Source organism: Coregonus clupeaformis, chromosome 6, assembly GCF_020615455.1.
Source record: "Coregonus clupeaformis isolate EN_2021a chromosome 6, ASM2061545v1, whole genome shotgun sequence".
NCBI classification, from domain to species: domain Eukaryota; kingdom Metazoa; phylum Chordata; class Actinopteri; order Salmoniformes; family Salmonidae; genus Coregonus; species Coregonus clupeaformis.
The window spans coordinates 45191070-45210800 of NC_059197.1; positions in this window are offsets into that span (position 1 = coordinate 45191070).

The window sequence follows — 19731 nt, forward strand, 5'->3', positions numbered from 1 at the left end:
TACAAGTCATTATTTGATAGGCTATGATACTAGGCTATGATACTGTGATGTAACTAGCTAAATACATAGTCACTCCCTAATGTGTAATGTGAGAGGAAGATTTGCATAGCTAACATTGCAACTGAAGACAGGTTTGAGCCCTGCTAGCTAACGTTAGCTCATAATCAAGCAAACCTGATGACATGTTTGATGCAGGTTGCCAGCTTGCTTTCAATAATGTTTAAACTCAAACTGGCTAGCTACTGTCCATGTTTGTTATGATTGAATGGCTAAGACACACCCAAGAAACACCCACATCAAATCACATCCCCAAGACAACTCTCCTTTTCCTTCAGTCATGGCCGCTAGCATTTTTAATGAGCATTAATGAAAAACGAAGCCAAATCAGAAGTGCAGTCACTCTTAAATGATAATGGATTCACCATGTTTTAGGAAAACGTAGAGGGTTATATGGAAAAAAGATTGTGGCTTCTTTCTATTAATTCAAAGCAGATGTTTTTCCTTGAAAAATAAGTGTTTTGATAAACATAAAATGGCTGGTACTCCATTGCAGACGAGGATGTGATTTGATTTTAGGTGCATTTTTACATACAGTAAATCAACAACTGTCCCTCTCTGATTGACCCTTGCCATGTACATGTGGTTAAATGATGAGTGAGAATTTTGACCTAATAAATTATTATATTCCATGTTCTTGCCACATTTGGTCATTGCTCCACTCCCGTTTGACTACTATCCTTGAGTAACGATCAGAAGAAGTGTTTATAAATGCAAAAAAGTGTCTCAGTAACATTGAAATATTTCTTATGTAGTGTGTTTGGTGTGACATTCCAGCCATTTTCTGTTTTGGCATCCCATTATGAGGAGCATGTCACGCCCTGACAAAGAGATCTCTAGTTGGGTTGGTCAGGGTGTGAATATCTATGTGAATATCTATGTTATCTATATATATATTGGCTGGGTGTGGTTCCCAATCAGAGGCAGCTGTCGATCGTTGTCTCTGATTGAGGATCATACTTAGGCAGCCATTTTGCCTACCTATGTTGTGGGATCTTGTTTCTGTTTGACTTGTTGGATGTTTAGCCTTTTGAACTTCACGTTCTGTTGGATTTTGTTATTTTGTCTGTGTTTATATAATAAACGACTATGTACGCATACCACGCTGCACCTTGGTCCAATCCTTTACACGACGAACGTGACAGAAGATCCCACCACCAACGGACCAAGCAGCGTGAACAGGAAGAGCAGACAACATGGACATAGGAGGATATATTGGCTGGAAAAGGACCCTGGGCGAAGGAAGAAGCCCAGGCAGGAAAGGACCAACGGCGAAATCGGAGTTCGAGACCGCGAAGGAAGCCCGAGAGGCAACGCCAAGAAAACATTTTGGGGGGGCACACAGGGTTGTCGACGAAGCAGGCCGTGAAAAGGCTGACTGTGGAGGAGGAGGAGGCCGCTATAGTAGAGGCCCTCCATGACCTGCAGCTCAGCAGTCTGAGAGAGGAGACCACCACATTGCGGGGGCTGTTAGCTCAGAGGCAGCAGGAGTTCTCCCTTCAGAAGGAGGTGCTGCAGGAGGCCCACAGGGAGAAGGAGTCAGTGGATGCACGGAGAGAGGAGCTGGCAAGGCAACAGGAGGAGCTGAGAGAGGAGTTAACCCTCCAGCAGCAGAGAGCTCGGGCCTTAGAGCAGAGGCTGGCGGAGCCTGGTTTAGCAGAGCCAACTCCCTACACTTGCTTTGAGGAGCGTGTGACCGTGCAGGCACCAGGCTATGCGCCGGCTTTACGCACTGTGCCGCCAGGCGCCTTCACAGACCAGTACGCCCTGTACCTGCTCCCCGCACCAAACCAGTGGTGCGTGTCGCCAGCCCGGTACGCTTCGTACCTGCTCCTCGCACCAAACCAGTGGTGCGTGTCTCCAGTCCAGTACGGCCCATTTCTGCTCCCCGCACCAAACTAGTGGTGCGTGTCGCCAGCCCGGTGCGCCCCGTACCTGCTCCTTGCACCAAACCAGTGGTGCGTGTCCCCAGCCCGGTACGGCCCATGCCTGCTCCTCGCACCAGACTAGTGGTGCGTGTCGCCAGCCCGGTACAGTCCAGTCCAGGGTCAGAGCAGTCCGCTCCACCGTTGCCTAGTCCAGCTCCGGTCAGCTGTTCCACTCCAATGCCAGAGCAGTCCGCTCCACCGGTGCCCAGTCCAGCCCCGGTCAGCTGCTCCAGTCCAGAGCCAGAGCAGTCCGCTCCACCGGGGTCCAGTTCAGCTCCGGGCAGCGGCTCCACTCCAGTGCCAGAGCAGTCCGCTCCACCGGTGCCCAGTCTGGGTCCGGTTGTCTATTCTCCCACACCAGGGTCCAGACAGGACTTGGTGCATCATGGGAGGATTGCCGGACCAGGCCCAGACGTCAGCCCCTCTCCAGGGTCGGGGCCTCCCACACCAGGGTCCAGACAGGGCTTGTCATGTACTGTCATGCCCTGACATAGAGATCTCTAGTTGGGTTGGTCAGGGTGTGAATATCTATGTGAATATCTATGTTAACTATATCTATGTTGGCCGGGTGTGGTTCCATTTTGCCTACCTATGTTGTGGGATCTTGTTTCTGTTTGGCTCGTTGGATGTTTAGCCTTTTGAACTTCACGTTCTGTTGGATTTTGTTATTTTGTCGGTGTTTATAAAATAAATGACTATGTACGCATACCACACTGCACCTTGGTCCAATCCTTTACACGACGAACGTGTCACGATCGTTTACTGATGAGACGGACCAAGGCGCAGCGTGATAAGCGTACATTTTATTAAGTACTTAACTCACGACAAAACAACAAACAAACAAAACGTGAAGTCCTAGGTTACACAACACAAACCTTTACGGAACAAGATCCCACACCGACTAGTGCCAAACAGGCTGCCTAAGTATGGTCCCCAATCAGAGACAGCGAGATACAGCTGCCTCTGATTGGGAACCACCCTGGCCAACATGGATCAAAACGATCTAGAACTAAACATAGAAAACAACACAACACGGAAACTACACACCCTGGCTCAACATTTCAGAGTCCCCAGAGCCAGGGCGTGACAGAACGTGACAGAGCATTAGATTATATAATTATTGAGTCATTTCTGAAATTCATGGACACATACTTGCTCTCAGTCTTCACATGTAGAAGCATGATAATCGAGCACACAATCTGCCTAAATACCCTCACACCGCTGTTTTTGAACATGGAGAACATATGACAGCTCTACAATATGTCTATCTCATCCCTATAGTTTCCTACACAAACACCACTCAGACACGATTTAAGCTTTTCCTGAGTGGTGACACACCCACAGCTTTTCTCCTGTCACACCTGTTGCTAATGCCCAGGGAGCAGAGGGGGTTGGGAGAGGATCATAGGGTCACCCGACAGACTGCACTCAGGGTCCCCATCCTCTCACTCTGGGTCCCCTTCTGAAAGGAGTACTGTGTCCCTTGGACAGTGGTGGCCATTATCAGCTCTGTCCATTTAGACATAGGGAGGGAGGATGTACCGCGCGACTCTAATGTGCAGAGGTGTGATTGGAGTAAAAACTGGATATGTTGTCCGAACCAGAATCCCCAGTAGTCTATACACATCCTGTGACTGTTCTGACTCCTGTACCCCCCAAAAAATTGTCCTCCTCATCTTAAACGGCACTGACTGCCTCTATTTTGCATACAACCTTCCCACAACTTTCTGGGAATGGTGCAGGATAGTTGCTTAGCTTTGGAACATTCTCAGCACATTTAAGGAACTTGACAAAAACAAGTTATTTTCTTGGTATTTCATTACTTTAACGAAATGTTTCCTAAAAGTTCAAACATGGTTACATTTAATTTACACTTACGTAATGTTCTTGGAACGTTTTCCAACTGGTTTGACATTGGGAATGTTCTCAAATAGTTCAGAGAACGTTAAGAAACAACATTCTTCTTTGGGAATTTCAGTACTCCTACAGGTTTCCTCATGGTTCTGTTTAAAATCATGTTCTCAAATTGTTCCATTGCTGCAACTCCCATACGGACTTGGGAAAGGCGAAGGTCGAGAGTCATGTATCCTCTGAAACACAACCCCACCAAGCCAAACTGCTTCTTGACACACTGCTCGCTCAACCCGGAAGCCAGCTGCACCAATGTGTCGAAGGAAACACCGTACAGCTGGCAACCGAAGTCAGCGTGCATGCGCCCGGCCAACCACAGAAGTCACTCCCAGCCGGCCAAACCCTCTCCTAACCCGGACAACGCTGGGCCAATTGTGCGCCGCCTCATAGGTCTCCCGGTCACGGCCGGCTGTGGCACAGCCTGGGATCAAACCCGGTTCTGTAGTGTTGCCTCTAGCACTGCGATGCAGTGCCTTAGACTGCTGGGCCACTCGGGAGGCCCCTATGTGCGCTATTTCTATGCTTCCCGTTCTTAAGTTTTGTTTTTGCGTCTTTTACTTTCAGTTTTGTACACCAGCTTCAAACAGCTGAAAATACAATATTTTTGGTTATTGAAATATTTCACAGCGGTTTAGATGGTACAATAATTGTTTTGTCACAAACTGAAATTAGGTGAACTATTAAAATTTTTGAAACCAGGAAATGGTGGAGCGATTTCTGCATATTACATCTTTAAGAAACAACGTTCTTCTGTGGGAAATTCGGTACTTAAGCATAATGTTTCCTCATCATTCTATTTAAAGTAATGTTCTCAAATTGTTCCGAGAATATTAAGAAAACATTCCATAAAAAATACAAGATAACTTTAGTAACGTTCAGGGAACATTCTAAGAATGTTATTTAAAACATATACATTCCGTTCTCAGCATCAACAAAACGCTCTATCCTCTATCTTGCTAAGTGTGTTCAGGTGTGTTCGCCATGCCCACCAACAGGCCTCACCTGATCTTAATGAGAGCTGGTTTCCTTTGAAATGGGGTCTGTTTGAAAATACTAAAATGAACAACTTTGGATGCGTAAAAAAACATGGCATGCTAGCTCCATCCCGGGGGCGCATTGGAGTAATTCCATGGCTAGAGAACAGAAGATCATAGGTTCAAATCCCACTGATGCCATGTCACAATAAAAAATAAATGTTTGCATGATTAATGCTTAAGGAAATGAATTTCTATCTGTGCTTGGAGTTCAAAAAAGTTTAAAAAAATAAATATAATAAGCTAGCAGTGTTATTAAAAGACTAATTGAAACATTCAGTGAAAGTTTTAAGGAAGTTATTCAAGAAATTCAAAATAACCAATAATTGTTGTTCTCAGAGCGAAAACTTTAAAGGAACCAGAGTAAAATGTTCTCAGAACCTCCCTGCAACCTAAAAATAAACGTTTCCAGAACAGGCAAAATGTTCACTTCTGTTCTCAGAACATTTAAAAACATTATGTTTTACTGGTCAGTAAACGTATGCTTCATTCACACAACCAATGTGAAACCAAAAACATACGTTCCCACAACTTCCAAGGAACCACATTTGCTAGCTGGGTAGGCTGCTTGTTCATACTAGAAAACTTCCACGATGACTCATGGGTTTCATTTAGCCTCTGCTTCTCTATGGTGGGGATTCTGCTAATTCCCCACAGTTGAATACTTTAAGAAGCAGCCTTTCACAACAGTCAATCAAGCGTCTCGCTGAGTTTCTGCTGTACTTGAATGATGTTAGTTGATCCCTGGAGTCCGAGATGTCCTTTACATTTTAGTCATTTAGCAGACACTCTTATCCAGAGCGACTTACAGTTAGTGAGTGCATAATTTGTTTTTCCATACTGGCCCCCCGTGGGAAACAAACCCACAACCCTGCCGTTGCTAGTGCCATGCTCTACCAACTGAGCTACAGGGGACAATTATGTCTTATTGAACAACAAAAACAAACGTAACATTCTAGTGTTATAGTATCATGGTGGATCCATGGACAAATGTATAAAAATATCTGGTACAATCCCACAGAATCATAAGCATGATGGCTAGCTCAGAGTCATTCATTGTTCAGTGATCTCTGTGTCCTCTAAAGCAGCTCTCTGTGTCTGAACATAAACTCCACCATTGTATTCCTCGGAACAAGCACTATGTCTGCAATACACCTGCTTTACGTATACTGCCTTTACACAGCACTAATCTACAGAGACGCCAAAATGAGCAATTCTGCATGTTCAGAATAACTGCAGCTGGGGAGAGAAGACATGACCAGATGCCATAGATGCTGCACGGCGGGACTGTTTGCTTTTGGAAGTGTTCCATTATGAACCAGGTTCTATAAATACACCTCTGTTGAATTTTTTTCAACAAGATTGATATCACCCAGTGTACTGCAATAACTCCAGCTTATTGTTTTTCCCTGTGTTTGTTTGCTCATTGAACTCTGGGTGAATGGAGAAGGAGTTGTTTAAAGAGGAGGGCGGTAAGATAAGTAGCTGGTTGTGTGCTTGAGATGAAATTGGAAACTTTGTGAACTTCAGTGCTTGTGTGAACATGACAATGTTTCTCCCTGTGATAGGGCTACCCTGTGTCTTATACATGGAAAGTGGCCATGCCCATGTCTATGAAACGATGCCAGTGCCTATCCCTCCAGTCCCATAAGCAAGGCCATGAGGTAACAGACAGCAGTTGGGACCCAGTCTGTTATGGCCAGATTTGAATATTCACTTGGGGAGATATTGAGAAGGATGTGGTCCGCTGCGGCCATCTGCATACAGCTAGGGTAGGAATCTGAGGGCAGCTGCATGGTCAAATGGCTCTGGTGGCTTCAGCAGGCTTTCTAAATTGAGTTTTGTCAGAAATGGGCAACAGGGGAGGTGCTGGGTCGCAGGAAGCAAGTTTGAGTTGGCATAAAGGTCAGTGTCGTGAATGATTTCCATTAAATTCCACAGCCCCTCATTGAGTATCCTTTACCTGTATGTGTATACACCTTTATGGCTGTTAGATAATAACTACATAATAACAGCTCTTGCAGTGGAAATGTGTGGAATTGAGAGTTTCATGAATACAGAGGCAGGTGTCATGGCTTTAATGTTGACATGTAGTATATTTGTATGCGCTCATGCACTCTTGCACAGTATACAGTATGTACTTTGTAAGGCATGCACAGGTAAGGGTACATATGTGCAAGCTCTTAATTAATCAAGACTGCTTGAAGACTAAACCAAAGGTTCTCAGCGGTACCTCTTTTACATTTAACAGTACCGTGGTTCATTTGCTGGGTATATTGCTCTTAACAGCCTGTAAGCCACCATCAGCAGCCTTGGGCTATATTTTTATTTGATATTATTATGTTCTATATATTAAGAATGTGTCTTTGAATTGTCCAATCCCATTTCAGTTGCAATGCAATATTTTGGGGTTTAAGGCAATGTTGTCATAATGTATTGCTTGGCCATTAGGATCCTTCCAGTTCATATGATCTAAATTCTGTTATATGATTTTTGAGTCTAGATGGATGTTGTAATGTAGTGATGCACTACATTCCTCAGCACCTAAAACAAGCTCTTATCTCGATATTTGCCAGTGACCATCTATCTAACCATTAAGCGTTCCACTTGTCCCATAGATGGTTTATCACCCATAGAGCACCTCTTTAAACCATATGTCCCTTCCACACTGGCCTGGGGCCCCGCTATGGCATGCAGGTGACACCCCTATGGTGTGTTGTAAGTGGTGGTGTCGTCTAAGTTGGGTGTAGATGATAGTTCCTTTCTGCCTCCCGTGAAAAAGAAGGGTGGAGGAATGTGTCCGTCATGCTTTACCTACCGAGATCTTAAGAACTTGTGATAACAGGCTACAGGCAGTTCCAGAAATACCAGTGAGCCATGTTATGATTATATGTAAGCCCTTAAACCTCTGTTTTCATTACACCAGAAGGTAAATACAGTATTAACACATGGGATAATGTATGAAGGAGGGGTTGTGTGTCCATTGTACTCAACAGCTGAGTCAAACGTATCATTGGCCCCGTGTTTTGGGACATAGATGTGGACAACCGCCAGGCTCTGGAGAGGGAACCCGCTCCTGCCACCTGCCCTCCAGAGGGCATCTACGTCCTCACGGGGGCCGCTGGACACCCAGGTATCACCCGCACCACTCAATCCCTTTCTGAGAAATACTGGTGGCCCACTTTGGCGTAGGACGTTGCACACTATGTCAACTCATGTTCAGTATGTACTCAATCTAAATGTCCCCGGCATGCTCCAGCAGGAAAACTCCTTCCCCTTCCCATGCCTCAGCGTCCCTGGTCTCATCTGTCCATTTCGTCACTGATCTCCCCTCCTCAGATGGTTTCACCACCATTTTGGTAGTTGTGGACAGATTCTCAAAATCATGCCGTTTCATCCCTCTCTCTGGTCTCCCTACCGCTCTCCAGATGTGGTATTGTCACGTCTACTCCTGCTCCCCCTCTCTGGCACTCGATGTCGCCGGTCTTCTAACCACCGGTCCTGGCAACCCATCTTTACGCACACCTGCGTCTCATCATCAGTCACACCTGGACTTCATTACCCCCTGATTACTTACCCTTTATATAGCACTCTTTTGTTATCAGTTATCAGTTAGTATTGGTTATATTTCCTTGTCAGACGTTTCTCTTGTTTTGGATGGTTCTATGTTCATTAATATTAAACTCACTAACTGCATCTGCTTCCTGACTCCCTGCGTCGACTTACAGTTGGTCTGTTTGGTAATGTGTGTAAATCTTTGAGATACATAAGTACAATTACGTCATTAAATGTTGGTATCTTCTTTTATCTTCTTTTTTTCATGTGTCGAATAGTAAAAGCAGACATTCTAATAGAGAATCTGACTAGCAGTTGTTAATTCCAGCCCTGGTCTCAACAAGGCTTACATTTGTGTGTTTCTGGGAAAGTGAGGACCAAATTACAGTTACTATGGATGGATGTGATTATAACATTCCCAGTACAAAGATGTATGCATTCACTACTGTAAGTCGCTCTGGATAAGAGCGTCTGCTAAATGACTGAAATGTAAAAATGTAAGTAGACAATATTGGTTTCGTATAAGTCCTTGATATTGCATGTCATATGCAAACCAGGAACATTCCCAGAACATTATCTAAGATTCCCATTAAGTTCTAGTTAGGGTTTTATCTAACATTAGGATGATACCATTACAAAAACATGTTTTTGATAACAAATATATATATAATTTTAAGAAAATGTTAGCAAGTTGAATATCCTTGAAATGTTCTCCTAAAGTTCACTAAAATGTTGTGCACAACATCTGTAACAACCATCACAGAACATTCCCCAAACGTTCTCATTAGGTTTCCAGGTAATGTAATAACACAATGTATCAGTCATGTTTTTAGGACATACTGCCACAACAAAATGTCAGAGCAATCAAAATGATTCTGAGAAAACATTATGGGAACGTTCTGCTAATGTTGATGGAGATGTTATTAAAAACACCCATAACAACAAGCAGGGAATATTCCCACAATGCTCTCATAAAGATATACTATGACGTTATGACATGATTGTTCCAGTAACGTTCCCCAAAAAATATTTAGCAATCATGTCTGGATTCAATTAAATTCGTTCTGAGAAAACATTACTGGAAAGTTCCGCTAACATTAAGGTTCTCCTTAGGTTCCCAGGGAATGTAATAACACAATGTTCCAGTAATGTTCTTGGACTTTACTGCCACAACAAAATGTGGGAGCAATAAAATAACAAGCATGGAATATTCCTACAATGGTCTCATAAAGTTATAGTGTGACATTATGACATGATGGTTCTAATAACATTCCCTGAACATACTTCAGCAATAAAATGTTGGAGCAATAGAAGTTGTTCTAAAAAAATAACATATTCAGCTAATGTTGGAGATATTACTACTAACAGAACAAGAATAAGAACAAATAAGAAACGTTCCTACGAGACTCTTATTAAGTTATTTTGTAAGGTTATGACATGATGATGCAGAATTGTTCTAAAACATACTTTAACAATAATACAAGTAGTTCTGAAAACATTGCTGCAATGTTCTGCTAATATTGATGTGTAATGTAACATTATTATATGAAGTTGCCAAACTTTGAAACAAATGGCATTTCAATCTTCTTACATCATTATATTTTATTAGGGTATTGTCCAAACATAGTGTCATGACTGTCTGGTGAGGATTCAAATAGGTCAGATCGGGTTTGCAATGAATAACGTGAACCACACCCCCTCTCACCCGCAATCACTGGTATGGTTGATTAGCTGTCCTGAGCAAAGTATCTAGAAAAGCAACTTTAAGTGGGACCATTCTACTACTCTCTTCAAACCATCGTATACTACACTACTCTCATCACCCCACTAGGGACCATTGACACGGCTGGCTAGCCTATTTTCAAAGAATCATCTTCCAGAGTGAATGGAAGTAGAATCAATTCTGTTGTTCTGTTCAGGACTAGTGAGAGTAGTTTCTAACAACATTTAGTGTCTCTGTCCCTGTCTCTCTACCTCTCCCTCTTTTGCAACAAGCAGTCATGTTGTTGTCAGTCCGCTAGGGACCTGTTGTTAATGTATAAAGTGTGTATGTTATCTGTCATGGAAATTCTAATCAATAATGAGGAGAGACAAGGTCAATCACCAATCAGGATATTACTTTATTCAAAAGGTATTAATAGGGCAGCAGGTCACACCACCCACACCCGTGAATGGAGTGAGTGCTTTGCAATAATGAGGCTGGTCAACCCAACACTTTTGAGTGTTGGGCCGAGAGCTCTCACATACAAAGAATACTAATATATTTTATAGCGAAGATACACCGTCTCAGTCTTACATGACAAACAGCAGATGTGTGGAATGGGTCAAAAGGTTAGGATTTGTATGAAAGAAATGAATAATTCACAGCAGACAGTATCTGCTGTGAGTACTGTTCTTGTATGAAACCCAGAGTTTTGCCCCTAAGACAAGGTTCTTATCAACTATTCATAACAGATCTCGTCCCTGGTATCTTACACACACAGAACCCAATTCAGTCTATGAAATGCAGGCTCAGTCAGACCGGAGACATCTCCCTCTCACACACCACTAATCATAAAATGGAATGTGGCTGTTATTTTTATCACCTAGCCATCCCTAAATCAATTGTCAGCTCCAGATACCCCTATCTCGAGTAAAACCCATGTCCTTGACCACACGCCTAGACTAGCTGCAGGAGTAGAACGCTGGAGTAGAAACCATCCCTTTACAAAAACACAGCATTAGTAGAACAGTATATCATTATTAACTATTGATATTAAACAAAGCAGGTAAACATGTTACATGTTAATTTTTCTCTCACATATCCTGTGTTACCATTTAGTTAGCTAGTAAGTCAATAATTAAACCAATTTGTGTAGTACTGAATCATAAGTAAGGCTGGGTTTTTTGCAGATGCAAGGAGGTTACGACGTTCAGAATGATGATTTGATAAGAGGTTATGATTAATAAGTTGACTGTTTATCGATGTGATAGGTATAGACCTTCTATAGTTTAATTCGGGAGATGGTAACTCTTCAAACAACCGCTCTCGTGGTGCCCCAAATCCTAATGAGTTAGTTGTTACATGATTAATTTAATCGGGTAACAATTAAACATAGTTAGTTAATTAGAGATAACAGTCATCAGATTAATGTTAAAGTCACATCACGACAATAGCTATAGCCTTTTTAAAGAATGGTAATCAAGTAGATTTGAACCTGCCATTTTCAAACCCTGTAGGCTACTTAGTCTGCTGCGCCACCAAGATCCTGATGTTTCTAGTGGATTTCCCTTTGTACTGAAATCGCAACATTATGATTCAAACTATGGCTAAATGTCTTTGTACATATGCACATCTATGTAAAAACATCAAGATCTTGTACTAGTTTATAGTCATGTTACATATCGTCCATACAAAACCCTTCTGCTTGCATTTATAGTCTGACATAAGATTGACACATCTCATCAATGGTCAAGCATGTAATTGTTACAAGATGTCGCCAAGCCAATAGATGGCTCTGCTGTTATGTGTATCTGAGTGTGATACTATATAGTACCAGTGAGCCAAGTTAGGCATTACTTACTATGCGCTGAATGGAGCTGTATGCATGCTACAGAATAATGCTGAAGTAAAGACTTTCTAATCAACATTACCTTGCTCTTGTATAGAATAATCACCATACAAAACAGTAATAAAGAGTAATTAACAAGTAATACTTTCACAATAGGGGGATAATTCCTTCCTCTTTATCCCTAAGAAAAAAATGCTTTTATTTCCTGTATGAAGAAAATGATCACTAATTCCTTTGGCAGCAGCAATGGAGTTCACATTTCTTGATAAAAGTGTTTCTTTGCACCCAGAGGTCGCAATAAAATAGTGCATGTGACCATGTGCAGCATAAATGATGCAACAATTGCACATAATACTCTATGCATGTTATCAAGATGTTACTCATTAGTAATCATTAACAAGTACAACACAAACAGTTTCTTAGAAGTAAAAGTTTGTTTTTAGTAATGTGAACTGAATTAATTGGTATATGATTTGTTACTACACATCATTATTAGAGATGGATTAAGTAAAAACTTGAAGTGTCTCTTCAAGTCAGAGCCAGAATTATTAGCTGTAATTAATCTCTATGGAATGGGATCACTTGACATCCCTCACATGTAAAAACTTTTTCCTGAACTTTCTGTATCCTCCAGCTCCACTGAGTTGGTTCCTTGGGGAGGATCCAGCTAATGAAATCAGTGATTTAGGACTTTCTCGCAGGTTTAACCATGGCTGTTGTTTTGTTGTCTGCTCTGGTCCATCAGAGCTTGTGGTTCATTGTCCCTGGAGGGGCTTGAGGCAGATAGGGACAGTTAGCCTGCCAGCCAGCCAGCCTGGCATTTAGCACACTGTTATTATACCAACACCCAACCACCCACGCACAGTCCAAACCATGTAGCTTGCCCATTGTTGACAGGCAGTGGCGTAACGCAGTTTCGTGGGGCCCCCCGCAAAGTCCAAGCGAGGCCCCCCCAAACCCAAAACAATGGGGCAGAGAGAAAAATTTGCAGTTTTATAGCTAATCTCATGCTATTTTACATATTTTGCCATGAGGCTGAGAGAAAATGTTGAGGTTTTCAAATCAAATCAACAACAAAAAATGTCACATGCGCCGAATACAACAGGTGTAGACCTTACCATGAAATACTTACTTACAAGCCCTTAACCAACAATGCAGTTCAAGAAATAGAGTTAAGAAAATATTTACTAAATAAGCTAAAGTAAAAAATAAGATAAAAAGTAACACAATAAAATAACAATAACAAGGCTATATACAGGGGGTACCGGTACCGAGTCACAGATCTGGGGAAGGGTACCAAAACATTTTTGCAGCATTGAAGGTCCCCAAGAACACAGCGGTCTCCATCATTCTTAAATGGAAGAAGTTTGGAACAACCAAGACTCTTCCTAGAGCTGGCCGCCAGGCCAAATTGAGCAATCAGGGGAGAAGGGACTTGGTCAGGGACGTGACAGAGCTCCAGAGTTCCTCTGTGGAGATGGGAGAACCTTCCAGAAGGACAACCATCTCTGCAGCACTCCACCAATCAGGCCTTTATGGTAGTGGCCAGACTGAAGCCACTCCTCAGTAAAAAGCACATGACAGCCTGCTTGGAATTTGCCAAAAGGCACCTAAAGGACTCTCAGACAATGTGAAACAAGATTCTCTGGTCTGATGAAACCAAGATTGAACTCTTTGGCCTGAATGCCAAGCTTCACGTCTGGAGGAAACCTGGCACCATCCCTACAGTGAAGCATTGGTGGTGGCAGCATCATGCTGTGGGGATGTTTTTCAGCGCCTGGGACTGGGAGACTAGTCAGGATCGAGGGAAAGATGAATGGAGCAAAGTATAGAGAGATCCTTGATGAAAACCTGCTCCAGAGTGCTCAAGACCTCAGACTGGGGTGAAGGTTCTCATTCCAGGATCTGCAGAGAAGAATGGGAGAAACTCCCCAAATACAGGTGTGCCAAGCTTGTAACATCATACCCAAGAAGACTCAAGGCTGTAATCGCTGCCAAAGGTGCTTCAACAAAGTACTAAGTAAAGGTTTTGAATACTTATGTAACTTTCAGTTTTTTATTTTTAATACATTTGCAAACATTTCTAAAAACCTTTTTTTTCTTTGTCATTATGGGGTATTGTGTGTAGATTGATGAAGAAAAAAAACAATTGAATCAATTTTAGAATAAGGCTGTAACAAATTGTGGAAAAAGTCAATGGGTCTGAATACGTTCTCAATGCACTGTATGTGGACAGAGCTACTCTGTTAATCTGCCAATAACAACAAGTCCTTTATTTGCTGTGTGGTCTGACCGGACATTCTACAGAGAAACACTGGGATGTTTACATGTTTGTTGAACTTTTACTAATCAGGGTCTATTCAGAAATGTGTGTGTGAATGAGAGTGTGTGTGCCTGTGTGCCTGTGTGCCTGTGTGCGTTCACGGAAGCGTGTGGGTGTGTGTTTCCAGTCTGATGCATATATACTTTCTCTGTCTCTTTCCAATAGGGGGACAGAAAAGGGCTTGGGAATAGGTCTGTAGAATAAAGGTTGTTGCCATGTGTTTGCTCCTGTCCCACAGTCCATTTGCAGTTGTTTGTTGTAACATAATATATGTTCCAGCTGAAATTTAAACCACATTCATGTTTTTTGGTGAGGTCCCTCCTTAAAACCCCTTCCTGCAGACAAATTACCTTGAGGCCTAATGGGTGGAATGTTATTAATATTGTTCATAATCTCTTAATTAATAAACATTATTTTAAAAACCCGCCAAAAATCTTGTGTTTCTATGTCAAACGGTTTTGTTATATTTCAGTCTTCTGTGATGTATATAAATTGTAATATTGGGATGCAAACTCAAAATGTAATACATTTCAACTCTATATCTGACATGGTACAGGTGTCTTCTTTTTTTTAAGACCATAACCGTGTGTGAGGTGTATACTTTTGTTTCAAAGTTGATTTGTTTAAGACTACCAAGAAACACTCTGTGTGACCCTGATTTAGCCCACTGCAGTAAAAGGTTAGCTACTTAAGCATTAGAGGAATCCTGTATGTCAACATTTTTGTTTCTTTTGCAGTCTTGTGAAGCATCCATCCAGAGAGCACCCCAGGAGATGAGACTGAGTAATTCTGACAGCTCACCAATGACGTTCCAGCTCCGACGTCTGGAGCCCTGGGCCTGTGTTGCCTGTCTGCACTGAAACCGGTAGGCATTATGACAGTAATCTTACTAAGCTTTTTAGATGTCGCTCTCCTTTTAATCTAATAGGAGAAAAAAGTATACAAATAACATTTTAAGAGAGGACCGTGCGATAGTTATATTAATAGATTGTAAATGCTCTGTGTCTTTTAATAGAATGAGGTATGGTTTTAAATTCCTTTCTATGCAGTATTGAAGTTTACCTTCATCCTGCCCTAAAGTTCCCATGGAGCTACTTGCTCTCTCTCAATTCAATTCAATCTATGGGCTTTATTGGCATGGGAAACGTATGTTAACATTGCCAAAGCAAGTGAAGTAGAAAGTAAACAAAAGTGAAATAAACAATAGATATTAACAGTAATCATTACACTCAGAAGTTCCAAAAGAATAAAGATATTTCAAATGTCATATTATGTATATATACAGTGTTGTAACAATGTGCAAATAGTTAAAGTACAAATGGGAAAATAAATAAACATAAATATGGGTTGTATTTACAATGGTGTTTGTTCTTTACTTTTCTTGTGGCAACAGGTCACAAATATTGCTGCTGTGATGGCACACTGTGGTTTTTCACCCAGTAGATAAGGGAGTTTATCAAAATTGGGTTTGTTTTCAAATTCTTTGTAGATCTCTGTAGTCTGAGGGAAATATGTGTCTCTAATATGGTCATACATTTGGCAGGAGGTTAGGAAGTGCAGCTCAGTTTCCACCTCATTTTGTGGGCAGTGTGCACATAGCCTGTCTTCTCTTGAGAGCCAGGTCTGCCTACGGCGGCCTTTCTCAATAGCAAGGCTATGCTCACTGAGTCTGTACATAGTCAAAGCTTTCCTTAAGTTTGGGTCAGTCACAGTGTGTCATGAATCCCGCTTCCTGAGTCTTTCTGCCTGTGTTGCCTGTTTTCTGTTCTGAAGTCTGTTTCCTGAGGTTCCTGAACGCACCCTGTCTGGTTGCCAGGCGACGAAGCTAGGCGGGAGATCTCTCTATTACCCGCACCTGCATCTCATCAGCTATCTGCACACCTGGTCCTGATCATCACCTCTCCACTTCATAAGCTCTGACCTGACATCCATTCCCTGCCGGATCGTTAGCCATGAACAGTATGTTGTGTCAGCGTATCAGCCTCAAGTTTACTAGAGTTAGTTTTGTTGTTCTGTACTTTTTGCTTGCCGTGTACTCTCCTCCGTTTACTCTGTCTACAGTTCTGGATTGGGCCCAGCCCGGTACGAGATTGCAGCTCCAGAGGTTTCTGGGGTTTGCGAATTTCTATCGTAGATTTATCCGTGATTACAGCCGTGTGGCCGCTCCATTAACTGCCCTGACTTCTATTACCAGAACCTTGAGTTGGAATCCTGAGGCAGACCGAACATTTCTGGATTACTCACCTCCGTTAATTCTGTCTACAGTCATTCTCCCGGAACATTCACCCCACCCCTGTCTGGTCGTCGGTGGCTTCTGTGACACCATTGGATCTGCCTATCCACTCCCACCAACTCACCTCCGCTGCCCGCTCTGTCTCCTGGATTATTCTGTTTACACATTTGAGTTTGTAAATAAATACTCACCTTCGTTCTACTCACCTTGTCCTGGTCTGCTTCTGGGTTCTGCTTTAGAGAATCGTGACAGAACGATCCGGCCAAGAATGAACCCAGCGGACCTGGACTCCGTTCGCCATGCCATTACCCATCAGGAGAAGATGTTGGGACAACACAGCACGGTGCTACAGGAGATAGCGTTTTTGGTTCAGAACTTTTCTGCTAGTCTGACGAGTATCCAGGCTCAGCTCAGTTTGCCGGCGGATCATCCACCACCTGCTTCACCCCTCTCACCTGCCGCTTCTGGAACTGTTTCCTTCCGTGAGCCCAAGGTTCCGACGCCAGATAAGTACGAAGGGGATTTGGGAAGATGCCGTTAATTTCTTATGCAGTGTGGATTAGTGTTTGATCTGCAGCCCCACTCTTACGCCACAGACAAGGCTAGGATAGCTTTTGTTATTGAACTGCTGCGTGGAAGAGCTCTGGAGTGGGCTTCAGCCGTATGGGAACGACAGGACACCTGCATGGCATCATACCAGGAGTTCACGGCAGAGATAAGGAAGCTTTTTGACCATCCAGTCCGAGGTAAGGAAGCAGCTAAGCGTTTGTTCTCTCTTCGCCAAGGAGCTCGCAGTGTGGCAGACTTTGTTATCGAATTCAGGACCTTGGCTGTGGAGAGTGGGTGGAATGAGGAGTCACTACAAGCGGCTTTTTATCAGGGGTTGTCGGAGCAACTCAAGGATGAGCTGATCTCCTATCCGGAGCCTAGTGACCTGGACAGTTTTGGTAGCATTATCTATTCGGGTGGATAACAGAGTCCGAGAGAGAAGGAGGGAGAAGCAATGGGGCCCGTCCAATCAATCAGCTACTCGGTTACCATTCGGGTCAGGAAGTGGACCAGAACAAGTCGATCATTGTTCACCACACGGGATTAGTGGAGAGGTCCTGCCTCCAGATCCTGAAACCATGCAATTGGGGCGGCACGGGTTAACCAAGGAGGAGCGCCAACGTAGACGTGAGACCAACAGCTGCCTCTACTGTGGTAGCTCGGGACATTACATCTCCGCTAGTTCCCAACGCCCGTTAAACTGCCCGGCTCGCTAAGTTTGGGAGGACTTTTTGTGAGCCAGTTTCAACCTCTCAATAGTCCTGTCAGACCCCGTTTTCCTGCTACCCTCATGAACAAGAATCAGAGTTTAGCGATTAACGCTTTCATCGATTCAGGTGCCGATGGCAGCTTTATTGATGCCAACTTGGTGGAACAGCTGGGGCTTTCCAAGGAGCGATTACCGGAAGCCATTGAAGCTACCACTCTGAACGGCAGTAGTCTGGCACGTATCACTATGAGGACTGAACCGGTTAAGATGCTGTTGTCAGGGAATCATTCAGAGGTTATCTCCTTCTTCATTCTGCATTCTCCCCATGTTCCTCTGGTTCTTGGATACCCCTGGCTGAGAGAACACAATCCCACGTTCGATTGGGTGACTGGCAAGGTGACTACAGTGGGGGAAAAAATAATTTAGTCAGCCACCAATTGTGCAAGTTCTCCCACTTAAAAAGATGAGAGAGGCCTGTAATTTTCATCATAGGTACACGTCAACTATGACAGACAAATTGAGATTTTTTTTCCAGAAAATCACATTGTAGGATTTTTAATGAATTTATTTGCAAATTATGGTGGAAAATAAGTAATTGGTCACCTACAAACAAGCAAGATTTCTGGCTCTCACAGACCTGTAACTTCTTCTTTAAGAGGCTCCTCTGTCCTCCACTCGTTACCTGTATTAATGGCACCTGTTTGAACTTGTTATCAGTATAAAAGACACCTGTCCACAACCTCAAACAGTCACACTCCAAACTCTGTCAAAGGACACCAGAAACAAAATTGTAGACCTGCACCAGGCTGGGAAGACTGAATCTGCAATCGGTAAGCAGATTGGTTTGAAGAAATCAACTGTGGGAGCAATTATTAGGAAATGGAAGACATACAAGACCACTGATAATCTCCCTCGATCTGGGGCTCCACGCAAGATCTCACCCCGTGGGGTCAAAATGATCACAAGAACGGTGAGCAAAAATCGCAGAACCACACGGGGGGACCTAGTGAATGACCTGCAGAGAGCTGGGACCAAAGTAACAAAGCCTACCATCAGTAACACACTACGCCGCCAGGGACTCAAATCCTGTAGTGCCAGACGTGTCCCCCTGCTTAAGCCAGTACATGTCCAGGCCCGTCTGAAGTTTGCTAGAGTGCATTTGGATGATCCAGAAGAGGATTGGGAGAATGTCATATGGTCAGATGAAACCAAAATAGAACTTTTTGGTAAATACTCAACTCGTCGTGTTTGGAGGATTAAGAATGCTGAGTTGCATCCAAAGAACACCATACCTACTGTGAAGCATGGGGGTGGAAACATCATGCTTTGGGGCTGTTTTTCTGCAAAAGGACCAGGACGACTGATCCGTGTAAAGGAAAGAATGAATGGGGCCATGTATCGTGAGATTTTGAGTGAAAACCTCCTTCCATCAGCAAGGGCATTGAAGATTAAACATGGCTGGGTCTTTCAGCATGACAATGATCCCAAACACACCGCCCGGGCAACGAAGGAGTGGCTTCGTAAGAAGCATTTCAAGGTCCTGGAGTGGCCTAGCCAGTCTCCAGATCTCAACCCCATAGAAAATCTTTGGAGGGAGTTGAAAGTCCGTGTTGCCCAGCGACAGCCCCAAAACATCACTGCTCTAGAGGAGATCTGCATGGAGGAATGGGCCAAAATACCAGCAACAGTGTGTGAAAACCTTGTGAAGACTTACAGAAAACGTTTGACCTGTGTCATTGCCAACAAAGGGTATATAACAAAGTATTGAGAAACTTTTGTTATTGACCAAATACTTATTTTCCACCATAATTTGCAAATAAATTCATAAAAAATCCTACAATATGATTTCTGGATTTTTGTTCCTCATTTTGTCTGTCATAG